Genomic DNA, 894 nt, shown 5'->3' with positions numbered 1-894 from the left:
AGCGGGGCGAGCCGGTGCTGGGCTGCCTCCTGGCACCAGCAAAGGCAGGTCCCAGCTCCCTGGCAGCTCCCTGAGCCTGGAGAGCTCCTGGGATCAGCTCTGAAGACTCATTCCCATTCCCAATAAATGGCCAGTCACCGCCTGAGCGTGTTTACCCAGGAGGAGTTGGCTGAACACGCGCGGTCGGCGTTTGCCAGCGAGGCCCGTGCGGTGCCTCCCCCGGCGCGATCTGTGCCGCTTCCAGCGCGGCAGAGTCCCGGCCATCTGTGCTGCGTGGGCTCTCCCCATCCCGGGGAGATGCCACCAGCCCAGCACTTGCCCCACCTGAGGGGATACCCTGTGACCCCCCCACCCCTGATTTGCACCAAAGCAGCATCTCTGCTCACATCTGCCTGTGTCACACAATCCCAGAATGGCCTTGGTTGGCAAAGACCTTTAAGACCATCAGGTCCAGTCGTTAACCCAACACTGACAACACTGACAAGTCACGCACTGAGTGCCCGAAATCCCAGGAGAGGGGGAGCTGCTGGAGGGGTGGCACTGGGACACAGCTGGTCCCTGGAGCAGCACCCCAGGCTGCCCCACATCCCACAGCGGGAGACGGGGGTGAGTGCACAGTCAGGGGCATTTGGATACCCCCGCCCAAAATCAGCCCCATATCTGGCACCATCAAGAGCCAACGACTCCAGGGCGGCAGGAGAAGGAGGGAAAACACTCCTGCTGCGGCACTGGGGACCCCGAGGAGGTTAGAAACCCGGGAGGCACTGAATGCCAGCCTCTCCTGGGGACACTGCTGCCACCAAAACCCCAAAATCTCCCTCAGGCCAAAGCAGAGCAGGCAACTGAGCTGGCCCCGGGGCTGCAATCAGCAGCTGAACTCGGGGAGCACGGGGT

The sequence above is a fragment of the Antrostomus carolinensis genome, unplaced genomic scaffold, assembly GCF_000700745.2.
Source record: "Antrostomus carolinensis isolate BGI_N321 unplaced genomic scaffold, ASM70074v2 scaffold36007, whole genome shotgun sequence".
In the NCBI taxonomy this organism is placed as follows: domain Eukaryota; kingdom Metazoa; phylum Chordata; class Aves; order Caprimulgiformes; family Caprimulgidae; genus Antrostomus; species Antrostomus carolinensis.
Note: the sequence above shows the minus strand (reverse complement) of the source record.